Below are 25511 nucleotides of genomic sequence, written 5' to 3' on the forward strand. Positions count from 1 at the left end.
GCCTTGCTCTGGTCAGTCTTTCTAGGGGCTGATCCCCTCTCTCTCCGAACCTTGGTCGTGATTCTGCTGACCCCCTGGATCTCTCACTCTTGCCTGCTGATGCTCTGGTGCTGAGCCCACCCCAAACACATGCTTCACTAGCTCTCTGTGTGTGCACCTACCCTGTTCCACGGCTCCATCCTCATCTGCTGATTTCATCAGCTGACGGGCTGATACTTGATATGCCTCTCCATGGCTTGTTTTAAAATCAAGCTGTCTTCTATGATCATAGGTCAAAGCGCTATTCAAGTAAAGTGGATGAGAGGGACCTTTGGCTCCCTTTTCTTTCAAAGGGTCCTCTTGCCTCTCGGCAACCCTTACTCTGGTTTCTGTTGGCACCACTGGTTCCCTGGAGAAGTCTGTTGGGCATCTTGGAATCAGAACACAAATGTCTGAAATCTGCCTTCACCACCACCAAGCTCTATTGATTTGGGGACAATTTACTTTCAGAGCCTGAATTTCCTCTTTGGATTATGGGAATAACCTCCCGTGTGTGTGTGTGTGTGTGTGTGTGTGTGTGTGTGTGTGTGTGTGTAGATTAAATAATGTAAAAATTCCTAGCACACAGCATAGACTCATTCACATTAGTTTTCTTTCAGTCCTGCCAACACAGAACCCCTGACTGTGGGTGCTCAGTAGAAACTCAGCAAATATTTATTGAGTGAATAAATAAAATTCCTATTTTCAGGAACTGAATAAAAAAATTTATTTTTCTTATTCCTAAAAATTAGGAATAAAAAAGATTCCTTTTTCTTCTGATCTAATTGCACTGGAAAGCAAGAAGATAAATTCATTCCATAAGAAAGTATTGTATTTAGGAATTTAATACATTAAAGAATAATTACTCTTCTAAGGACAGGATACTTTTACATTGTAACAGGAACTCCTAGATATGAATTCCAATAGTTGAATTTCACATCTTGTACAATGTTGGAAGCAAGCCAATGAGGTTTTTCATGAGTCGGTGGACCTTCCCCATGCCCTTCAGATCAGCCACCATAGGTACCTGCCTACTGCTGAAATTCACTGTGTAGTGAAGATGGTAGGCAGATGCTGCGGTGATTTATGGGAGATGAAGATCCCCTGGAACCATAAAATCTCACCCCACCAGATAATCCGTGCTGGATGGGCTGAAAGATGGGATCAGGGGAGGCAGAGTAAGGTAAAATCCCAACTCATCACAGCTGATTTCCTGGGAAATGTGCCAACTCACTGTACATACCTGTTAGGCCTCAAAGGATGAGCCCCTGACCGCATGCTGGACTTGACACCCTAAGGGTCTGCAAAAGACCTGAGGCAGTGACACTCAGAGGGGAGAACAGAGCAGACCCACAGGGAGCATGACTCAACACACACCTGCTCTAAGATGCCTGTTCCAGTTACTTCTGCCTTCCTGGCTCACCTCCAACAACACCTTTAGCTATATGCTCAGGGAGCTAGAAGGGGCTGGTATCATCTCTTGCTTTGAGTGTTCCAGGTAGGCCAAGCATGGTCCTTTCCCTCTCTGAAGGCCATTTCCAAATAGATGCCAGCCTCAGGAAGGAAGGCAGAAGGAAAGCTTCCAGGGCAGCCCAGCAGCCCTCCATCTTTCAGCATAATATTATATTAGAAGGTGCAGAGAGGTAGATCGGCTTCCTGTTAGGAGGTCTGCTCTGCTCCTCTGGCTGTGCAAAGACTGTGATGAAGAGTTCCACACTAGTGCCCCCACTCAGCGACAGATAACATTTTATTTTATTTTTATTTATTTTTTTAAGGATTTTTTTTTTTAAGATTTCATTTATTGATTCATGAGACGCACACACACACACAGAGAGAGAGAGAGAGAGAGAGAGGCACGGAGACACAGGCAGAGGGAGAAGCAGGCTCCATGCAGGGAGCCTGACGTGGGTTCGATCCTGGGTCTCCAGGATCAGGACCTGGCTGAAGGCAGCGCTAAACTGCTGAGCCACCCAGACTGCCCCAGATAACATTTTATTAGTCTCTGCCCGCTTTATGTATTCATTTGCTCTCCTCCCCACCACCTTCTTCTAAAAGTATGAGCTCTGCTTTTATACAGAAACCTGGACACTATGTGGGTTGGTGTTGAAGGTGGGATTCTGTTAAAGAAAAAGCTGGATTTTTTTAAAAAAAATAAGCAAACCCTGCATTTATTGATCACTCATTCTGTATCAATTACGGTGTGAAAAGTGCTTTACGGGTACGAACCAACTTAATTCTCTAGACCAGAGCTTCCCAAAAGAAACATAATATGAGCCACATATGTTATTTAAATTTTTATGGTAGGCACATTAAAAAGTAAAATCATATAAGTGAAATTAATGTTAATGGTATATTTTATTTAATATATCCCAAATAGTATGATTCCTGTATGTAATCAATATAAAATTGTTAATGAGATACTTCATATTCTTTTCTTATACTAAGTCTTTGAAAGCTGGTGTGTACTTTAGATTCACAGCACATCTCAGTTCAATTGAGCAGATTTCAGATGCTCGGTGGCCACCAACAATTGGATGGCACAGCTCCAGGAAGCCCTCTCAGAGAGTATTAGTAGCATCCCTACTTCCCCAAGGAAAACCCAAGGGACAGAGAGGCTACATGATTCTTCTTAAGGTCACATAGCTAAAAGGTGCTCAAACTGGGATTTCCATTCAGGCAGCCAGATACCAGAGCTGATTCGTTTATTCGTTAAACATTCTTATCTCTGTGGCTGAGACAAGCACACTCTGGTATACACAGCCTTGCCCAGGGACCAATTTGCTTAAGACTGTTATGGGTTACAGGGCTGGAGCTTCACTAAGAAACATGCTAGGCTTCAAATGATGAAAAACAAAAGCAAAGGAAAACTTCAATTTTAATTTGCAGAAAACACACCGAAGAGCGCTAGGTTTCTTACCTTTTCTGGTGCCTAATCATAAACAAATATGGTAAATTCTCCCTTTACCATTTTGGACATTTGATGACATTTGGATTGATGGAAGACATGTTCCCCTTCTTCACACCTGCTCTATCAGTCCTGGTCAGAAATTTTATTCTGCTAAAGACATCCGATAAAAGAAAAAACGGTGGAGACATCTGACCAATTATGGTATCTGCTACCATAATGATCTACTCGCAGCATTCACCTTTGAAGACTTCCCAGCTCATTGACAGGCAGACGCACCACCACCCAACATGGAAATTCCAGGAGCATCTTCTACCCTGAACACAAGCCAAGTGGGTCAGTGGAACATTTCTGTAGCTTGCTCACACATACCAAAAAGTAAGCTCAAGATGGTTTCGGGAACCCTCTCCAGGCGTGCTGAGCAGAGTTCACAAGGCGGAAGCTCACCTTAGAGAGTATTCTGTTAAAACCTCATCCGACTCAAGTCTAGGAACTACTGCAGCAGATGGTCTTAATTATTCACACAGTTTGGCTCGGGAGTGGGCCAGCATCAGAGGGTTCAAGGCAAGATGCCCATGGACTGCAGTATGTGATTAACATGAATGAGAGCCAGTGTGTGCCAGAGAAAAGTTGGCTGTGGCCGTGGCTTATCGGAAAGTTGGTAAATTATATCTCCTAATATTTTCTCACTTGGCTCTTGGCTAGGCAGTTGAGGACATTCTTACATCCAATTCAATCCACTGGAGGATGCAATTTTCACACAATGGATACTAGTATCAGCTTGGCCAACAAGAGGCTCTATGCCCCCTGGGTAGGGGGATCCGGTGGAGATAGGGAAAGCATTCCTTCACATCACTGGGATTGAAGGTCCCAGGCACTCCCGAAACACATCAGCTAGAATCAGCTCACCCTTACCAAGGGCCCTGAGCACCCCCTGCATGCAATGCCTACTCAGCCTGCATGTTCTTCCCCCATGCAGAACGGGCTGGACATGCTGCTGCCTCTCTGTTGTCAGTGAGCAGCATGGAGTACTAGTTTAGAGGTGTGCAGAACAGGGTTCAAATGTCATTTCCACTTCCTAGCTCTGTGACCTCAGGGACGCTTAGATTTTCCAAGCCTCTGTATTTCATCTGTAAAATGGAAGCGATGTGTACCTAAAAGCAACTTTTTAAAGGGGAAACAAGAAACACTGACTTTTCAGGATTGTTATAAAAATCAGAGATCGTGTATCTTAAGTTCCTGATCTATGGTATGTGGTCAAAAATACCAGGTAAAGTATTTTGGTTCAAACAGGTGCAGCCTGCTAGATTCGGGCCAGGCAATTTAAGTGCCAACTACAAGCTGCTAGGCTGCATGAGGGAAATGGGTTGTATTTAGTTTTGATCTTCAGATTTTGGGGAACTGGTGACCCCCAAGGATGAGCTTAGGTAGGTCCTCCTGGATCCAGCTCTTGGGACAACTCAATTGAAAACCAGAAATATACATTTGCTCCAAAGAACATATAATATTGGAGAAAAGCCTAATGACCTAAATCAACAGGCATCTTCATACGTGCTGTATAAGCTAGGTAGGTGCTACACTGTGTCAAGTTCAAGGGGAGAGTGGGCTCCAGGGAGTCTGCAGTGTCTGCAAATAAGACTTTTAAGTGGAGTCTAAGTCATCCAGTGCTTCTTGGTCTTGCTGGGGCTGAGGGCACAGTCAGAGGGAGAGAATTTCTAAGCCTGGATCTCATTCAAGTTTTTCATCTCATCATGAACAGAACTTCTTCAATTGTCTGATAAACATCATTCTTTGAGGACATCTTTAGGAGCTTTCTAGTACATTCTAGAAACACTGATTTCAAGGATTCCAAGAGTGGCATTGCCCTCATAAAGGATAAATATTTGAAAATCATTTACTTAATTTTAACCCAACAGGGCTCCAAAAGGCAAAGGAGAAAACGTAAAAGTGGAATTTCCAGGGTCCTTTTCTTAGGCTACTATTTTGACATCTGAATCATTCTGCCTAGCAAAGAATATGAAAGGCCTACTCCAAGGAAATCTCCAGTCTCAAGTAGCCTTGGAGCTACTCAAATGTTTTTCTTCCCCCGGAAGCAACCCGTTTGAGTCCCTCCATCATCTACCTGAAAAGAGGAGTCTGTGCTATAGAACTTGCTTGCTTCAAAATATTTTCTTAAAAGTCAAGTGGCTGTTGACTTCCCGGGAGCAGCCTTGAAGAATATGACAAACCATGGCCTCTTACCACTGACACCTCGCTTTGTGGCACCCAGTCAAAAAATGCCCCATGTGACCAACTGACTCCCAGTCAGTAATGAAGGCATGCCCAGATAAGGGTGGAGGGTGGGGGTGGGGGGAACCTACTGGAAGCACCATCCACTATTTATATGTAATGCATATAAATCCACTATGCAATATATGTAGTGCATATATTTATATCCACTATTTATATGTAGTGCATTTAGCAAAAAGCATTGCTGTCACACAAGCTGATCCTCTTCACCGTGACCCCTCTCTGCCTGCCCACCAGCAGGATGGGCTGGGGCCCACTGAAAGCAGGCCTTGCTCCAGTTTTGCGTGACTGGCCCTGTTGCTTCTAGACCCTTCGGAGGCAGGGCAATGAATCATTCCTCCCAGCCCCTTGCTCCACATCTTGTGCTGTGCAGCAGCCAGGAATGGACCCTCCTGCTCCAAATGGGAAGCGTCACATAAACAAGGGACCCCCCTCCCGCCCCAGCCAGGCGCAGGGGCCCGCCATGCAAAGGCCGCTTGCTTAATGTTCGCTAAACAGTGGGGCACAGAACTCAGCAGAATTCTTTCACTGAGACAGAATGCTCCGCTTAACATCTCTGCCAGATGTCAGCATTCAGATATGGGGTCGAGGGGTGGGGTGGGGGGCTGTCTCCTTCATCAGACCCTCACTGCTAGGGATTCCTGCTGGATCAGCAGGAGGGATGAATGGTCCTCATTCACAGCCCAGAGCTCACGGCGGGAGGCTACCCCAGCTGTGGTCCTGGTGCTGCCTCTGGCCCCACATGGAACACATTCCTTTGTGGAAGAAGGCTGCCTCTAGTGAATGGGGTGTGCTCAGAGAATGAGGGAAGCGGTGGGGGACGATGGGGCCTTTCTGAACCACCTCAGACAAGAATGCAGACTTTGACACCAGGCTTGGCCAGGGCTGGTCCATTTGGCCCCTGGCCAAAGATTCCACCTCAGTCCTGTCTATTTCTGGCCACGGAGCAGGAATGTTCAGGGCACAGGGAAATGGTGAGAAGGTAAGCATATAAATTATAGCCGAATTATTTTCATCCTCCAGAAAGAGGCCTTTGTCAGGCGTAATTTGTTGTGATCATCTGGGGTTCCCCACAGTCCACTTCTGGCTCTGGGTGGAATCTCATTTTAACCAGGTTCTTTCTTGGGGAGGCTGAAGGTACAATTTTAAACTCTTAAAAGTATACCTAATGGAGACTCTTGGACTGGATCAGAAAAGGAAAGTCAAACATATATAGCGTCTGTAAGAGATGTGTTTTATCTTTAGAGCACATAGCCCATAAAGAGAGGCAAAGAAAATCCTAAGTCAGTGCTGCTGCTTGAAGGCAGTACTATTATAATGGCACTGGGAGCAGTGTGAGGCCAAGATGCTCCTCAGGTTCAAATTAGCCAGCCCCTGGCTCCTAATAAAATGAAGACTTAGTTTGAGTACAAGAGGACATCCTGTAATTGAAAGAACATGGTGTTGGTATCAGAGAGTGGTCTCAGATTCAGATCTGGCTTCTGCCAAGAAGGGCCTTACCATCTTAGTGAGTTGGATAGGAAGTATCATGGGCTTAGTACAGTGACTGGCCCCTGGCAATGCTCAGTGAGTGGTAACTATTATAATTATAAAATTAGTAAGAACCTGGAAAAAAAATCCCAGAAAGGGTGTCGCTTCACCCATCAACCACTCTTTTTTTTTTTTTTTTAAGATTTATTTATTTATTTATTCATGATAGACATAGAGAAAGAGAGAGAGAGAGAGGCAGAGACACAGGCAGAGGGAGAAGCAGGCTCCATTCCAGGAGCCCAACACCGGACTCAATCCCAGGACTCCAGGATCGCGCCCCAGGCCAAAGGCAGGCGCTAAACCGCTGAGCCACCCAGGGATCCCCTCATCAACCACTCTTAACATACCACTTGGATAACAGGTTTTAAACATCCTCCCACCTCCTCCCCTCTACACACACACTTTCCCAGGGCCAACAATCAGTCACCAAACTGGTCTGAGTTTCTGTCCCACTTTAGAAGGGGAGAAGAACAGAAGCCAGACCCAGGATAGTGTGCAGACTTGGTCAGCAATCGAATCACTGCAAACACTTGATGTCTCTGTGTTTTAGGGCAGGAAGTGATACTTGGGGATGGGACCCACCGCATGCAAATTTCTGGAGGGTTGATCCAAGCCCAGACAGGTAGGGAGGGGCTCGGTAGGGCCTGTAAGAGGAGTACACTGGGCAGGGGGTGGAGGGAGTTCTGGGCTGGAGGGAGGACACAAACCAGTTTTTCAAAGAGATGGCCCCTCAAAAATGGTCAAGGAGGACCCTCCTGCTTAGTTAGCTTTCCCTGTGCCTCCTGCAGGGTAGTCCCAGCAGGACTCACTCCTGGCTTTGTCCACTTTCTGTGTCTCCACTAGCTTCCAGGCCAAGCTCTCATCCAAGTGATGTAACCTTGGCCAACAGTCAATTGTTCAGGCCTGAGCCCCTCAGATGAGAATTAGACCCAGTGGGCCCAGCAAAGGAAGAAGCAACTAGTACAGAGACCACAGCCACATCTTTGGCTTGTCTGGAAATGTCTGGCTATAAAGAGAAGGGGGTAGGAGTGCTGTTCTCAAGTTTGTTAAGAGCCTGTGATCATGGGGATCCCTGGGTGGCTCAGCGGTTTAGTGCCTACCTTCAGCCCAGGGAATGATCCTGGAGTCCTGGGATCAAGTACCACATCGGGCTCCCTGCAAGGAGCTTGCTTCTCCCTCTGTCTGTGTCTCTGCCTCTCTCTCTCTCTCTCTCTCTCTCTCTCTCTGTGTGTGTCTCTCATGAATAAATAAATAAGATCTTTAAAAAAAAAAAAAAACAGCCTGTGATCTGGGATTCTACTGTCCATCGAAGCACTGGCTCCCTTCCAGAAGCCCAGGGAGTAATAGCAACAGGCACTGACTGCCACATCACCAAAGCTGGCCAGGCTCAGCTCCACACTGCCAGCTGGTATTGTGACACTGACGATCATTTCTGGAGATAATGGCATCTGCAGAGCAGTGGCATATACACACAGACCTGCAAGTTTTTGCCCTTACTAAGGAAGGCAGACTTTCTCAGCTACCTTTGAATCTGATAAGTGTCAGTGGTACTGATCACAAATCTTTTCTGGTCCTCTTTCTAGGAATGATTATAATATTCTCACTGTATTTCCAAGCATGGCATGGCTCCCACTGGCAGCTACAAGATGCCTCCACTCTCTTTAGGGGGACATGCACCACAACACTGAGCTCTTGCCACAATGACCTGAGGGCATGTGGTTACCAGAGACACCTGCTTCCACAATTCCCCGCCTTTGGACTTGCTATTCCCTGTTCTAGGACACTACATATATACCTCCTAAATACCTATGACCATTTGTTTAGGAATCAACCCACATGTATATATAAAAAAATCTTAAGGAATCTACTAAAAGAGTATAAGAACTGGTAAGATTTCAACAAGGTTACAGGATACAAGGTCAATATATAAAAGTTAACTGTTTCTATTCGCTTTCAAAGAATACTGCAAAAATGAAATCACAAAACTAATTCTATTTACAATAGCACCAAAAAGAATATTTAGAAATAAATTTAACAAAAGACATGCAAAACTTATCCTCAGAAAACTACAAAACGTTGTTGAAAGAAATTCGATCCAAATAAATGTAAAAACATACCATGTTCATGGATTAGAAGACTTAATGTCTATCACTAAGATGAGAAAACAAATTAAGCTACAGATTCATCAAAATCCATATTAGTATCCCAAATGGCTTTTTCATGGAATTTGAAAGGCTGATTCTAAAATGTATATGGAATTTTAAGGGACCCAGAAAGGCTGAGACAATTCTGAGAGGGGAGAATAAAGTGGGAAGTCTCATACTTCCCAATTTCAAAAGGTAATACAAAGCAACAGTTATCAAGACAGTGTGGCACTAGCACAAGGACAGTGGATCAATGGAATAGATCAATGGAATAGAACTGAGAGTCTAATAATAAATTTATTTATTTATTTATTTATTTATTTATTTATGATTTTTATTTATTTATTCACGAGAGAGAGAGAGAGGCAGAGACACAGGCAGAGACAGAAGCAGGCTCCATGCAGGGAGCCTCACGTGGGACATGATCCCAGGTCCCCAGGATCACACCCTGGGCTGAAGGCAGCATTAAACCACTGAGTCACTCGGGCTGCCCATAAACTCACATATTTATGATTAATTCACTTAGACAAGGGTACCAAGCCCATTCAATGGGAGAAAGGATAGTCTTTGTAAAAACAATGGTGCTGGAATAACTGCCACATGGAAGAGAAAAAAAGTTGGGGGGGGGGCACCTGGGTGATTCAGTCAGTTAAGGATCTGCCTTAGGCTCAGGTCATGATCCCAAGGTCCTGGAATCAAGTTGCATATCAGGTTCCCACAGGAAGCCTACTTCTCCCTCTACCTGTGTCTCTGCCTCTCTCTGTCTGTCTCTCATGAACAAATAAATAAAATCTTAAAAAAAATAAAAGAGAAACAAGTTAGATTCCTCCTTCACACTATTTATAAAAATTAATTCAAAATGGATCAAATACCTACATACAAAAGCTAAACTATAAGACTAGTAGAAGAAAACATAGGGGTAAATCTTCATGACTTTGGATTAAGCAATGTTTTTTTAAATAGGACACCAAAAGCACAGGCAACAAAGTAAAAATGTATATATTGTACTTCATCAAAATTTAAAACTTTTGTGCATAAAAAGGTACTATTAAAATGTTTTATGAACCAGGATAGCAATAGCAGAACATACTGATCAAGGATTTGCTATACGGTCTGCATATCTGTCTCCCTTTCAAGACTGTGAACCTCCTAGGGGCACATAATTTCTGTATCTCCTGGGTTCATTATAGAATAAATGCTAAGTAAAAGTGATGTGAACTGAGAAAGAGACACTACCAAGAAAGTGAAAAAAACCACTCACAGAATGGGAGAAAATATTTATATTTTTAATATTTATAAATCATGTATCTGAAAGGGCTCTAGGATCCTTATATGAGAACTCCTACAATTCAGGATGTCTGGGTGGCTCAGCGGTTGAATTGTCTGCCCCCGGCTCGGGGCGTGAATCTAGAGTCCTGGGATTGAGTCCCACATCGGGCTCCCTGCATGGAGCCTGCTTCTCCCTCTGCCTATGTCTCTGCCTCTCTCTCTCTCTCTCTCTCTCTGTGTCTCTGAAGAATAAATAAATAACATCTTTAAGAAAAAAAGATAAAAAATAAAAACTCCTACAATTCAATGAGAATAAGATAAGCAGACCAATTTAAAAAGGGCACAGGACTTGAACAGACATTTCCCCAAAGAAGATATACAAATTCCCAAGGACACCTGAAAAGATATTCAACATCATTAGTCACCAGGGAAAATGCAAATCAAAACCTGAATGAAATACCACTTCACACACACTAGGATGGCTATGATTTTTTTGTTTTGATGGGAAAAAATAAGTGTTGGTGAAGATGTGGGGAAATTGGAACCTCCATACATTGCTGAAATGTAAAATGATGCAGCCATTGTGGAGAACAGGTTGGCAATTCCTCAAAAAGATAAACATAGAATTGCCACATGACCCAGAGATTGCATTCCTATTTATATAGCCAAGAGAACTGGAAACAGATGTCCAAACAAAAACTTGCATACACATGTTCATAGCAGCACTATTCATAATAGCCAAAAGGTGGAAACAACCCAAACGTCCATCAACAGTGAATAAACAAAACGTGGTATATCCATATGATGGTATATTATTTGGCTGTAAAAAAAGGTATGAAGAAGTATGTGTACATGCCACAACATAATTAAGGCTTGGTGGGGATCCCTGGGTGGCTCAGCAGTTTGGCACCTGCCTTTGGCCCAGGGCGCGATCCTGGAGTTCTGGGATCGAGTCCCGTGTCAGGCTCCCTGCATGGAGCCTGCTTTTCCCTCTGCCTGTGTCCCTGCCTCTCTCTCTCTCTCTCTCTCTCTCTCTCTATGTCTATCATGAATAAATAAATAAAACCTTTAAAAAATAAAATAATTAAGGCTTGGAAACATTATGCGAAGTAAAAAGAAGCCATATCTATGATTCCATTTATATGAAATATCCAGAATTGGCACATAAAGGCCGAAAGCAGATTAGCAGGAGTGGAGGTGCGGAGTGATAGGAGAAGCGAGTGATAGGTAAAGGGCACAGGTTTCTCTTTCTGGTAATGAAATGCTCTAAAATTGACTGCGGTGACCTTTGCACCTATCTGTGAATACACTAACATTCATTGGCTCGAACACTTTGAATGAGTGAAGTGTATGGTACGTAAATTACATCTCGATTATGCTGTTAAAAAAATGGACTTAAATGACACTTCAGGTTAGCAGTATATATTTACGAAGCATCTGCTGCACGACACACACTGTTAGGCACTTGGAATTCAAAGATGCATTTGACATGGGTGCTGCCTGCAAGGAGTTCACACTATACGTACAGTAACAGTGCAGCAATAGATACAGAAATGAAACGGGGACACCTGGGTGGCTCAGTGGTTGAACGTCTTCCTTCGGCTCAGGGTGTGATGCCAGGGTCCTGGGATCAAGTCCCACATTGGGCTCCCTGCATGGAGCCTGCTTCTCCCTCTGCCTATGTCTCTGCCCCTCTCTCCGTCTCTCTCATGAATAGATAAATAAAATATTTTTTAAAAAAATGAAACAGGGAGGCACTGATCACACCTGTGGATGAGGAACAAGGAAAGCCTTAGACAGTTGACACTGAGCAGGTTTTGGAGGAAAATTTGAGTTTGACAAGGTTGGGGTGTGTGTGTGTGGGGGGGGGGTCATTCAAAGCAGCAGGGAGGGCAGGTCTGAAATAATGCAGGCTGTCTGGGGAGCTGCATGTGGTTCCACTTGCAGGATGAAAAGGAGAAGCGCTGCGGGGGGTGGATGTGGTGAGAGGTGGAAGAGGTGAGGGTGGAGGAGCAAGCAGAGGGCTGGCCCAGAGGAAACTTGAAAGTCATGCTAAGAAATGCCCAAGTTTTCTTTTTGGGGATAAGGAGCCAATGAACAGTAAGCGAGAGGGTGATGGGAGCGGATTTGTGACCTAAGGCAGGAGTTGGCAAACAGCAGGCCCTGGGCCAAATCTATAAATACAGTTTTTGGAAATAAAATGTTATTGGAACCTGGCCATAATGATTTCTTGTGATCTGTGGCTGCTTTCCCATTCAAACAGCAGAGTTGACCAACAGCAACACAGCGCCTAAGGACTACAAAGTCTAAAATAGCTGCTATCTGTCCCTAGAGAAAAAGTTTACCACCTCCTGCTATAGAAGGGCCACTGTGGCTATTGCATAAAAGGATGGTTTCTCATGGGTTAAGACCAAGGGAGAGGAGGCCCATGAGGAGACCAGCAACTCTCCTGGCGCTGGGTAATGTTATGATGTTGGTGTAACAGATGGTATAGGGGATGGGATGGAGTGGGGAGAGATACACGTGGCTTCGTGAGCTGCGCCGAAGGAAAAACATCTGGAGAGAATCAATTCAAGAAAATCAAGAGTGCCTGGTTTCCGGAAAAGGGTGTGAGACCCCACAGGTTTTCACCAATGTGTAAATTTTAGGGTCGTTTTCTTCATCATTAAAATATTCTCTAAACATCATTTAAAAAAAATATTTTAGTTATTTATTCATGAGAGACACAGAGAGAAAGGCAGAGACATAGGCAGTAGCAGAAGCAGGCTCCCTGCAGGGAGCACGATGCATGACTCCATCCCGGGACCCTGGGATCACGCCCTGAGCCAAAGGCAGATGCCCAACCACTGCAACCACCCAGGTGTCCCTCTAAACATCATTTTTAGCAAGAATGCTCTCAAACAAGAGTACCTGAATTCAAGGCAGCTTAAAAATATTTGATTTTTTTAAAGTAATCTCTATGCCCAACATGGGGCTTGAACTCATGACCCTGATATCAAGTAAAAGCTCTACTGATTGAGCCAGCCAGGACCCCCAGCTTAAAAGTACTTTAGAAAATTATTCTAGGACGCCTGGGTGGCTCAGCAGCTGAGCATCTGCCTTCAGCTGAGGGTGTGATCCTGGAGACCCGGGATGGAGTCCCACATTGGGCTCCCTGCAGGGAGCCTACTTCTCCCTTTGCCTGTGTCTCTGCCTCTCTCCCTCTCTCTCTCTCTCTGCATCTCTCATGTATAGATAAATAAAATCTTTTATTTTATTTTTGTTTTGATAAATAAAACCTTAAAAAAAACTATTCTTACCCTTTGGTTATGGGCATGCTAGAGCAATTCTAGGTAACCCGATGGACAGTCGTCCTCTGTTTATGTGCTGCAACAAGCCCCAACTCCACAAATTCTTTGGCAGTGCTCTAGGCTGCTGTTGGCACTAGTGGGTACCAAGGGGCTGGCCGCCAGCCATCAGAATATTATTCTTGACCGATGATTTCATTTTAAATACACATGTCAAATATCATGCCTTATTCATTTCTGTGTCTCCTACAGTGACTGGCAGAGTGTCGGGTACCTAGAAGGCCACTAATAAATCATTTCAGTTAAGAAGAGAGAGAGGAAGGAGGAAGGAAGAAAAGGAAGAAAGGAAGGCAGGACATGGCCATACAATTTTCCCTTAAAGCTTAAAACTCATGTTCCAGCAGAAGCTGATAAAAGGGGAGTTCTCCAGGTGGATGTGAGCCCCCGCCCCCACTTCCAGGGAGAGCCTGGGTGGACTATACTTAGTGATCATGTGTTAACACAGCTGCAACTGCAAATCCCAAATATGTGGGAATATCTTCCCCTAAGGACAGACATTGCTTGAAATCTCACAGCTCATCTTGTGGCCTTTCACATTATAAACTGTGTTTTTCAAACATCTCTTCCAAACTGCCTCATGGTAGAGAAAATGAGCATCCAATCCCCAGCCCCTGGGGTGTGGCTGAAGGAGCCACATGCAGGCATGGCATGTCATTGACATCTCCTGCTTTCCCTGTAAATCTCTACACTCTGGGTGACATTCTGTTCTTGATCTAGGTGGGAGTTTTATTTTTTTAAATTTTTTAAAATTTTTTATTTTTTTAGGTGGGAGTTTTAAAGGCATGTTCGTTTTGTAAAACTTCATGCAGAACAGGTATTTATATGCCCAGTTCACAGCAGCATTATTCCCCATAACCAAAAGGTGGAAGCAGCTCAAGTGTCCATTGATGGATGAATGGATAAAAGAAAATGGGGTCTATCCATATCCAATGGAACAGTCCCTTAAAAAGGAAGGAAACTCTGACACATGCTACAACATGGATGAATCTTGAGGATACATAGGTCAAGTGAAATAAGCCAGTCACCAAAACACAGAGTACCATAGGATTCCACTTACATGAGGTACCTAGAGTCATCAAAAGGTAGCCACAGAAAGTAGAACGGTGGTCTCCAGGGCCTGGGAGGTGTTTACTAGGGACAGAGACTTTCAGTTTGGAAAGATGAGAAAGTTGAATGTACTTAATGCAAATATACTTAATGCCACTGAACCCAAAAGTGATGCCACTCAAAAGTGATTAAAATGGTGAGTTTTTGGGGATTCCTGGGTGGCTTAGTGGTTTAGCGCCTGCCTTTGGCCCAGGGCATGACCCTGGAGTCCCAGGATCAAGTCCCACATTGGGCTCCCTGCACGGAGCCTGCTTCTCCCTCTGCCTCTCTCTCTCTCTCTCTCTGTTTCTCTCATGAATCAATAAATAAAATCTTAAAATAAATAAATAAATAAAATGGTAAGTTTTAAGTTATATATATTTTACCACAATAAAAGCAAAACCAAAAGTTTATACATGTGTATGCTTAGGATTGAGGCCATTTTATCTATATATGTTATTCTTGGTGGGGAGGGAGTTGACTTTGAAAATGTACTCGATTTTATATTTGTATTTGATTTAGAAAGATACTTAGGAAAATATATTTGCATTTGATTTAGAAAGATATTTAGGAAAAGATCTTGCTAGATCTTTGGGTCATGCTGGCATTCTGGAAAGCTGTGCTATATTTACCCCACGACTGTAATGGTACAAGGCTGGTGGTGGGAGAGTTCATGGATCCAAGTTCGAGGACAGTGTAAAGAAACTGAGCAAAGTGAGCTGTTCACAAGTCATCGACGTAAGTTATGTTCCCATAAATTGTGCACTTCATAGGCAAGCAGCATTATTTTCCCAGAAAATACTTTAAGCTCCGTGTTGGGGATACATCAAGGAAGACATATGGTAGTTTGCACAAAACATCCATGGGGCCAGCTGTGTCTGCTTATGTTAACAGAGATTCTGACAATGAAAAAACTAAAAAAATATGTCATCATTCGCACATGATATTACAATACAAAGTTAAAGATACTCTCAATAAAGGGATCAAAAGCCTTGGGCAAGAAGAAACGGACTGTGATCCTAATTACATCCTCATTATCTGCTGAGTTCATTCTCACTCTACACCCCTCCTTGCCACGTGAAACTTGCCTGGGTGTGCTGTTTTTGCCAAGAGAAATACGAATTTTTTTTTTTTTTTTTTGAACTCTGGACAGAAATCTCATCTGTCGCCCTCATGCTTTATCATCCTTGAAAGGATGGTCCTGGTGCTTGAAGACTTCTCAGATACAGGCGGTTAGGGGAAGACCCGCCAGCACACCTGGCCAGGTGGTGTTCCCTGCCAAGCACACGCCATGCTGGACAGCAGGAGCACAGCTGGAATTACTCAACTAAGAAGGTGTGAAGACTCACTTCAAACCTGGACACGGCTGCAGAACAAGCTCAACAGTGCATTGCTGCGGATGCATGTCCCACTGGTTCTGTGGGCCTGGAGGAGGGCAGGCTGCGGCCACTTCATCTGAGGCCTCAAGGCACATGCAGGGTCCGCAGTACAGGTGGGTCTGGGTGACACAGCCAGGCTGACTGGCCACGAAGACCCTTGCACGGAGGTAAATGAACAAAGGTAATTACAAGCCATCCTGAATCCAGGCAGCCCTGGGAGTGGGGGAACTATACCTCCTAATGCTCCCAAAGCTTAAAAGGAAGGAAGCAACTGGGGTATGTGGGTGGCTGAGTGGTTGAGCGTCTGTCTTCAGCTCAGGGTGTGATCCCGGGGTCCTGGGATCGAGTCCCGCATCAGGCTCCCTGCATGGAGCCTGCTTCTCCCTCTGCCTATGTCTCTGCCTCTCTGTGTGTGTCTTATGAATAAGTAAATAAAATCTTTAAAAAAAATGTTAGGAATGAAGCAACTGCCACTGCTGACATGGAATCACCTAGAAATTCTACCCCCATGGAGACCACCTATTAGCTAAGGGGGAAGAGAACTGGTGGCTGCCAGAAGACAGTGTGACCCTAGGTTAGCGCTGTGCCCTCTGGGTTCGTCCAGCTGAATGATGGGATTGGAAGCAGCCCGTTTCTCTGTCCCTGGCTGCCTGTTTTAAGGAAGGTCTGTTCATTCAATGTATATTTCAGGGCAATGAACGTGAGAACAGAATGAACATGAGAACAGAGAATCTAGGAGTGAAGAAATAAGATTCCATTTTCCCACACAGCCTGCCAAGGAAGGAGAATTCCAATTCACGAGTCCTACTAATAAGATGTAAAAATGATTTATCACCCCACTTCAGAGCAAATAAACACAAAGTGATGAAAATGCTAAAAGTACAAAATTCTGGTGTTCTGTATCCTCATCAGACAGAAGCAGAGAAAACAAAGTTGTCCGTGTGTGAAGGATTTCAGAGGGAAGCCTCTTCTCTGTCATCAGATGTAGGAATCTCTGACTAGAGATCCCAGCTGCCAGGCACACCTGGGTGGCTCAGTGGTTGAAGGTCTGCCTTCCACTCAGGTCGTGATCCTGGGGTCCTGGGATCGAGTCCCACATCGGGCTCCACACAGGGAGCCTGCTTCTCCCTCTGCCTATGGCTCTGCCTCTCTCTGTGACTCTCATGAATAAATAAATAAAATCTTAAAAAAAAAAAAAAATCCAGCTGCCAGAACAGTCAGGCGATGATCCAAGAAGGGCAATTGTTCTCAATGAGATTTCTTTCTGAGGCCTTGATCTTGTCCAGGAATTCCAGCTACAGTTATCTCACTCACCCCACTCCCAGACCCAGGAGCCTGAGAATGGGGGGAAGAATTCTTCCTAGTTTAGAGAGGGCCACCCGGAGAGGGAAGCTGCTTTCATACAGTTTCACAATAAGCTGGGAAATAAATCCAGGCTTCCCGACTTTGCAGCTGATCTACCTCAAGTGCCAAATGACCAATTACTAAATATTTACACAGGGATTTCTGATAGCAGGTGTATAGGAAGTGATAAGCTCAGGATGAAGCCAGAGCCAAGATGAATGCTTTAGAGAACAGCTGATACAGCGCAGAGAAACAGGACCACCGTGGCCCAGGGACGAGGGGGCCTACGTCAGGTCCTGGTTCTGCCCTCTACCTGCTGTGCTGTCTGGACAGCTTATCTGTCTGCTGGTTTACCCAGCTGCAAAATAAATTCAGAACCTGTCTTACTCTCTAACAGGGCATTGTAACAACCAAATGACACAGTGGGTAGAACAGTAGTTTGAAAGGAATAACATACTACATGAACATAGATTATAAAAGCCAACAGAACGCAGATCAGGTTCACAGAGGCATTTTGGGGAAAACTGGGAGATGTTTGAATATGGGCTGAGTATCAGATGATAGTAAAGAATCATTGTTTGTTTTCTTAGATGGAATAATGGCATAATGATTATTTAATACTTTTCAAGATCACACTGAAATCTGAAATATACAGGGATGGAATGATTATGAAATCTGAAATTTGCTTTAAAATACTTCAATGAGAAAAGAAAAAGGCAAAGGGACAGTTAGAACCAAGTGAGGCGAAATACTGATTACTTGAAGCTGGGTGAGTAGATATGGGGGCCTTCTCTCTACTACTGTGCATTTTGAAATTTTTCAGAATATAAAATAAGTTTTAAATACACACTGCAGAATTGGGGGGGGGCTCACAAAGTTTTACTGATGGTCATCCCCAGAGCATAGAAAATCTGTTTCTATCCCAAGAAAGACCCTTCCACACTGGTCATCCAGAGGTCAGAGAGCAAGGACTTGGCAAAAGGCCAGGAACCCAGCTGGAAAGGAGACAGGTGGAAGTCTCTTTGCAGAATTTTCCAGTCTGCCATGGATCAAAATGTCAGCCAACCTATAATGTCAAGTGCATACTTCGTCTTTGGACCTGAGTTTCATATTCACCTTAGACCAAGTCGACAAAGTAGCAGAGAGACAGACTGGTGCACACACATGTGCACACACACATGTGCACAGGCACATACACCAGAGCCTGGATCTTCTTGGGCCCCAAGAGCCCCAGGGGCCTGCAGGAGCATGCACTTATTTTACCACAGGTTTGCTGCTCTTTCCGGGCAGATACTAGGGACCAGGAAGGAGAACAGGACAAAAGGGAGGGGGTGATGACTGATTTAGCCGAGTTCGGGTCCATCGAGTCAGTCGTTCATCTGGGCACTGACCAGGGAAATGAACACTTGGCCTTCTCTTAAGCCCCATCTCGGAACTTTTAAGTACAGAAAACATCATAAATAACGAAATAATTCCAGCCAAGGGGACAAATGGGCTCTGGGGGTTCCCAGAGAGACAGGGTCAAGGTGGCATAAAGTGGGGTTTGAGGCCCCACATTCACCAATTCAGGGCCCTTGCTTGAGCTTCAGCGTTTTTCCTTCTCTTCAAAAAGAAACGATCGGACTGATTTTAAAGAACTCCACAGTTCAAAGATTTTAGGGGGAGAAATGTGGGCCATGTTTCTGGTTTTCATGCATGTCGTTCTTCTCACCTGGGCCTGAGGTCTAGCATACCGAGTAGTCCGCGGCCCCCCGCCCCCCCCCCCCCCCAGCCGAGATCCGCCGCGTCCCCTCGTCCCGCCCGCGCTGGGGGTTTTCTGGTGGTCTTCCTTGGTTTCTTCCAATCATTTCTATTCCGGCGCGGATGGACGGCCACACCTCCAGCAGGCCGCTACATTAGAAGGCTCCCAAATTTGGAGTTGGGGGGAGGGGGTGCAGAGCGCAGCGGCCAAAGCGCCTGCGTAAAAACCGCAGGCAGCAAAGACCGGAGAGCCTCCGTGCCAGGGTGAGACCCGCACTACCCCCGCGCCGACCCGGCTCGCACGATCCGCGGGGTAGCTGGTGCTGGTTCTTTCCTCCTCCGGGGCCTCTCGGGAGAGGTTCCCTGGTCCCCGGACCAGCCAGGGCGACGTGGGAGGGAATACCTGGCGTGCGGATCGCGCCTGCCCTCGCGCACGTCTCACGGCGCCCGGGCGCCCAGCAGAGCCTTTCCAGCTCGCTGGGGAGAAACCCAACTCCGAGGCCGTGGGCACTAGGGCACCCAGGCGCAGCCTCGGTGGCCCCCACCCACTCTGCCCCAGCCCCGTGCGCTCCGGATCCCCGGAGCCGCAGCAGCGGGGACGCTCCAGGGCGCCCCCTGTCCCCTGCGCGCGCTCCACACCCTCCAGCAGCCACAACTCCGAGTGTCCCCGGCCCCCACGGCGCACCCTCCTAGGCGCCCGGCGCGCAACAGCCTCGACTAGCTCGGGCCGGCCGGGTCGCGGGCGCCCCCAGCCAGCAAGGCACCGAGCGCCCCGCGCTCCCGCAACGCCTGCTCGGCTCAGGAGAGGTGGGGCTGGGCCGGGCCGCCCGCGTCGGGAAGGGCACCCCGTTAGGCTGCGGTCCCAGCATCTCTCCGAGCAAGTAGCCTTCGCTCCGAGGGCGCCCCGCGCGGGGCCCGGGAACCCGGAGCGCGGCCGAGAGGCGGCTCCGCGGGGAGCGGAGCCTGGAGACCCCAGCGGGAGCTCCCGCTTCCCTGCCTCCCGCGGTGGGGACGGGGGGCGCAGGGGGCGCAGGGGGCGCAAGGGGCGCTCTTACTTGGCAGCAGGGGCCCGCAGCGGCCAGGCTGGGGCCAGCTCTCCACGGTGGCCTCTCTGCGCGCCCGTCGCCGCTGAGCCCCTCGCCCGAGCCGCCGTCTCAGGCCGTTGGAGAAAGGAAGCTCCGAGTCCAGGACGCCACGGGCCGGAGTGGACGCTTTACGCTTTCCCGGTACTTTTAACTCCAGTCGGGAGGTAAACCCCTCCCCGGCCCCACCCCCTTCCCGGGAGGCGGCTACCGCGGCAGGCCCGGCCTCCAGCCCCTTTTGTGGAAATAGGAGAGCGGGCGTGCGGGGGAGGTCGGGGGGAGGTGGGGGCCTTCCCAGGCTCCCCGCGCCCAGGTTTCCGGAGCGGGGGAAGCCAGGGACCGGGCCCTGCCTCTGGGAGATTCCTCTCCCCACCCCCCCACCCGCCCTCACACCCCTGGAATTTAACCCTTCCATGCCCTTACCCACCAGCATTAGGCGCCGTCCCTAACCCATCTCGGTCTCTCCGCCGCATAATAGACGCTCAATAAAAACCGATCCGTGAAGATTCAGAAACTTTCATCCAGCCCGCCCGGGTTTCTCCAGGAGGAAAGCAGACTCTGAACATGAAAACAAATAGCCCCCTTTCTTCCAGCAGGTCACATCTATGGCCTTTGACAAGCGTCCCTCTCCCAGGATTGGTTGTCTCCTTTGTCATGAAGAGCTTCGGATTCAGTGACCTCGAAGGTCCTCCCCTGCGCGCCGGGGCCGGGATTAACACAAGCCCTGCGCGCTGGGAACCGGCCGGGACACGGCTAAGGGGTGCGCCTTGTGCAGAGGGACATTCCGTTGCTGGCTCTGAGGCTCGCACTGGGGGCAAAGTGAAAGGCGTCTGACACGTTGGGGGAGCCCTCTGTGCCGATTCCCAGGGCCCCTTAAGCAACAGCAAGGCTTGACCAGACAGGAGGCAGCCGGCTGTGAAACAAGGCACCAAGTCTGTGGGCCTCTGGGCAGGCGGCAGCCAGAAGGGGACTGTCAGTAGATGTCTGGTACATTAAGGGCTGCGATCCTCCTCCTGCACCCCTCCCACCCGACTCCCCTTCCCTAGCAAATCCACAGGCCAGCAGTGACAGGTGGTGAGTCCCAAACTCACCGCCAGCTCAGACCTCTCCTCACTGTGGATCTCTAAGTCACTGGCCTCCAGGACATCCTCCCTTGGCCCTCTGGACTTTTCCCATGGCCACAGCTAACTTAGCATGCTACCCTAAGCCTGGTCCCTAACTCACCGCCCACCGCCACCCCTGTGAGCTCTGCTAGGCAGAAGAGGGGGCTCCCCTGGTCCCTCTTCCTTAGCCTCCCCCAGAATTAATTCTCAGGTCTGGTAGGTGGTGGAGGGAGGGGGAAGAAGGGGGACGGGTGTGGTTATGGGAGGGTAGCAGGAGTCCCAGTTCCAGTTCCTGTGGTACTGGAATTGTTCGGTATCTTGACTGTGGTGGTGGATACAAGAACCCACACAGGTGGTAAAATTGCAGAGAACTTGATAAGCACCCCCGGACAAGCAAAACTGGGAGAATCTGAGTAAATCAGTGGATTGTATCAATGTCAATATCCTGTCTGTGATATCACCCTATGGTTTTGCAAAACGTCACTGTTGGGGGAAATGGGGTAAAATGTACCAGGCAGGGCAGCCCCAGTGGTGCAGCGGTTTGGCGCCGCCTGCAGCCTGGGGTGTGATCCTGGAGACCCGGATCGAGTCCCACATCCGGCTCCCTGCACGGAGCCTGCTTCTTCCTCTGTCTGTGTCTCTGCCTCTCTCTCTCTCTCTGTCTATGAAGAAATAAAAAAAAATCTTTTAAAAAAATGTACCAGGCATCTCTCTGTATTATTTCTTACAACTGCTGGTGAATTTACAATTATCTCAATAAAAATTTTAACTGACAAAAAATAAAAAAATAAAAAAATATCCACAGGAGCCCCAGGGCTCTCAGGATGCAGTCTGATCCCCTTGACAGCTATTGGGGCCCCCAGAGGCATTTCCAGCCTGCTTATCTCTTAGCCACATTCTTTCCTCTCTTCCACGGGCTCTACTTGCTGTTCAGCCTGCCTGCTGTTTCATACCCCAGGGCCTTTGCACGAGCCATTCCCTTGCCTTGTCTGCCTGGCAATGACTAGTTCTTTGAGATCTCACTCAGTCAGTACAATTAACACTCTATACAGTGCCTGCACATACCAGGTGCTCAATAAGTGCCAGTGAAACTGAGCTTTCTCCTCGCCTTTTTCTCTAATCCCTCCACTTCTGGTCCTGCTCTTTGTGCTCAAGCATTAGCCCACATGGTATAGGGATGCCTGGGTGGCTCAGCAGTTGAGCATTTGTCTGCCTTTGGCTCAGGGTGTGATCCCAGAGTCCCGGAATTGAGTCCCACATCGGGCTCCCTGCATGGAGCCTGCTTCTCCCTTTGTCTGTGTCTCTGCCTTGCTCTCTGTGTGTGTGTCTCATGAATAAATAAATAAAATCTTTTTAAAAAATAAATAACCCATATTGTATAAAATGAAAGGAAGCTAACTTTGTAAACAATGTGTTGTCCAATTGTGAAAAAAGGCAAACTCCTTGTGGAACATTTAGAAAATATGAAAAAGTATACTGAAGAAACTTGTCACCCTCATGTCCTATCACCCATAGAGAAATACCTAACATTGGAGAGTGTTTCCTTCAGGATATTTTAAAAATCAAATGTAAAGGGGCATCTGGATGGCTCAGTCAGTTAAGTGTCTGCCTTTGGCTCAGGTCATGATCTCAGGGTCCTGGGATGGAGCCCCACATCAGGCTCCCTGCTCAGCCGGGAGTCTGCTTCTCTCTCTGCCTCCCTTCCCCTGCTTGTGCTCTGTCTCTGTCTCTCTCTCAAATAAATAAAATAAAATAAAAATGAAATCAAACATAGATACAATTTTTGTACCCAGCATTTTTCTTTTTTACTGTATTATTTTTTGTGCATTTTCAATGTACTTTTTCATGGTTTTAGACTCTTCCAGTGTCTAAAACTACCATGTTTGGTAGCATCATTTCTCTATTGTTAGACATCAAGTTATTTATGACTTTTTACTAGTTTAAATTATACCAGGACAGTTACCCTTGGGAAAGGAATATTTATTGAGCAGCTACTATGTGGTTCCTGCTAATTATTATAGATGAGAAAGTAGAGGCTCAGAGAGGCTGTGTAATTTCCCCAGACTCAGAACTGGTAAGTGGTCAAGCTGTATAACTAAAGTGTACTTAACCCTCCTATAAGTAGTCGGTGGCCTCACACTGGAGGCTTCTACAAGGCTCCCTGTGCCTCCCCGTCCGTGCCCCTACACCCAAGAGAAGATGAGTATTTGAAGCTTGCACAGAATAGTTCATTGATGCACTTCTGTGAACTGAACCAAATGCCTGGGCAATCAGGAAGGCAGTAGGCCTCTGTTCTAGATGAAACAAAATGCTTTTTGTCCACGTGTCACCTATACAGTCCACATGTGCCACCACTCACGCTGCCCTCCATCTCCCAGGTCCCGTGTGCCGCAGAGCCAGAGCCTTGCAGTGGATTCAGAGCATGCATCTGTAGTCAGAACACCTGCGTTCACATGCTCTCTCCACCACTTCCTGCCTGAACAGTGATTCTCTTTGCCTGACTTGCCTACTCCCTCCTCTCTAAGAAGCACCTCGCTCAAAAGGCTTCTAGAAGAGGGAAAGGGGCCCAATGCTCCTGGCGTCGTAGAATAGTCCCTGCCACGTGGGATTGCGCATAAGTTGCAGTTTGGCATCTGCTCCTGCAGGGCTGCAGGGTGGGGGGCATGGTGCCCCTGTGGACTCTGCATGAGCCAGAGCTGCAGACCCCTGGCAGCGGCAGAGAGAAGAGGGAAGGAAGCACCTGCCTGCCACCTGCAGCGGCCACTGGAATTGCGTCCCTAGGACACACTCCTGGGACACGATGACTGGCTGAGTCTATGGGTGTGGACCATTCTCTCTCCTTATTTCCTAGCCCTTGAGCTCGGTGACCAAATCACCTTGCTAAGTCTGGGTAAGTCCCAGAAAGTACAACCGGGGTCTCAGTGGAGACCCAGCTAATATCCTCAGCAATCTTTGCTCTCATAGGACTGACGCAACAGTGTGGGGAGACAGACAAGACACAAACCAACAAATAGGAACAAGGGAATGGTGAAATGGGAGAGAAGCTGTTGGCAAGTGCTATGGAATAAAGTGAAGCAGAGCGAGGAGAACAGAAGTGAGGGAAGTATGGGGTGCTCTTTCATCCAGGGGGCCCCCCTGGGAAGACCCCATCTGATGAGGTGGCATTTTGGGGTGGGCCGTGTATCCCTGCCTACTTGAATTATGTGTGGTTATGTATTCTATTTCTGTCTTACACAAGCTCGCTGGGCACAGAAACCATGAGCCACCTGGGGAGCCAGCCCCACACCTTGCACATAGGACCAGCATCCATGTGTCTTGAAATGAATCAGATTGAACTGAAAACATTTGAACGCCTACGTGACTAAGCAATCATTGTGGTCAGTATTATTAACGATTGCTCAGAGTAACAAGAACAAAAAAACCCCAGTAGTTTAAATCTATACAATCAAAGAAGAGGCTCCAGCTTGCCTACTTGTTAAATTAAAAGGGGAGCCTAGCAACCAAACAAACATTGGTCCCTTTGGGAAAGCGATTTGGAAAGGCACCGTCTCTGCCAGGGTATTGGCCAGGTCTGGTGCTGGCGGAGGGGATGGCAGTTAAAGGAGTCAAGTTGGTCAAATATTTCACATGTGGTGGCCAGATATCTATCAGACCCAACTGGCTGGCTTTCTCAGATTCAGAAATCTGTGGTGTTATCACAACCACTTTTTTTTTTTTTAATTAATTTTTATTGGTGTTCAATTTACCAACATACAGAAAAACACCCAGTGCTCATCCCGTCAAGTGTCCACCTCAGTGCCCGTCACCCATTCCCCTCCAACACCCGCCCTCCTCCCCCCTTCCACCACCCCTAGTTCGTTTCCCCGAGTTAGGAGTCTTTATGTTCTGTCTCCCTTCCTGATACACAACCACTTTTAAAGGGTGTGGATGCTTTGTAGGAAGAGCTTGGCTGGGAATTCTCGGTTCCTCCTGGCCGGCAGCGCCCCCTCGTGTCCACATCTCCCACGGCAGTGAGCGCGTGGGCTCCTCAGGCCAAGTTACAAACCCAGGGGATGCTGAGGGGATACAAACCCAGGATGCTGTAACGGGGGTCCTAGGCTCCCCGTTACAGCCCAGCTCTCCGAAACCTAGAGAGCCAGTTTTTAAAAATTATTTTTTATTTTTTTATTTTTTATTGGTGTTCCATTTGCCAACATATAGAATAAATACCCAGTGCTCATCCCATCAAGTGCCCCCCTCAGTGTCCGTCACCCAGTCACCCCCCCACCCGCCCAC

The 25511-nt window shown here is 47.1% G+C and overlaps 1 protein-coding gene across 1 annotated transcript in view; it reads right to left on the bottom strand.

Annotated features, from left to right (window-relative positions):
- Positions 1-20497, bottom strand: part of LOXL2 (lysyl oxidase like 2) — a 90549-nt gene extending 70052 nt beyond the window's left edge. The window contains exon 1 of the mRNA XM_072719497.1: positions 20107-20497. The gene's annotated coding sequence lies outside the window, so the exon portion shown is untranslated. The remainder of the gene's footprint in view (positions 1-20106) is intronic.
- Positions 20498-25511: the final 5014 nt, after the last annotated feature.

Source organism: Vulpes vulpes, chromosome 9 (assembly GCF_048418805.1).
Source record: "Vulpes vulpes isolate BD-2025 chromosome 9, VulVul3, whole genome shotgun sequence".
Classification (NCBI taxonomy): Eukaryota; Metazoa; Chordata; class Mammalia; order Carnivora; family Canidae; genus Vulpes; species Vulpes vulpes.